The following is a 391-nucleotide window of genomic DNA, read 5'->3' on the forward strand; positions in this document are numbered from 1 at the left end:
CCCTCATTTGTCTTTATTTCTCTTTTGAGTTTGAAATCCTGATATGTAATTGTGTAGAGCACAGAGGCGTGCGCCCTGGAGCCTGGTTTACTGTTTTAACTGCCGGCAGTGAGTTGTTTATGGGCTGTAGCCATGGCGCAGTGAGACGGGTAGTACAGCCATGCACAGGTGTCTAGGCAGTTGTATCTGAAGGCACAGTTCACACAAGTGAAACAAATCAGAGCACTTTGGCTGGAACAGTGTAGTGACGAGATTTTCCCAGGCTTCCCTGCTACTATTATGGTCTTGCGTTTATTCCTAACAATACAGCAGACTCTCAAATGCTGGTTTTTAATTGTCTTACATTATATGTCTTGCATAACTAAGGACCTGAAAAATATTTCAGTGTGTC

This window comes from Peromyscus leucopus, chromosome 11 (genome assembly GCF_004664715.2).
Source record: "Peromyscus leucopus breed LL Stock chromosome 11, UCI_PerLeu_2.1, whole genome shotgun sequence".
NCBI lineage: Eukaryota > Metazoa > Chordata > Mammalia > Rodentia > Cricetidae > Peromyscus > Peromyscus leucopus.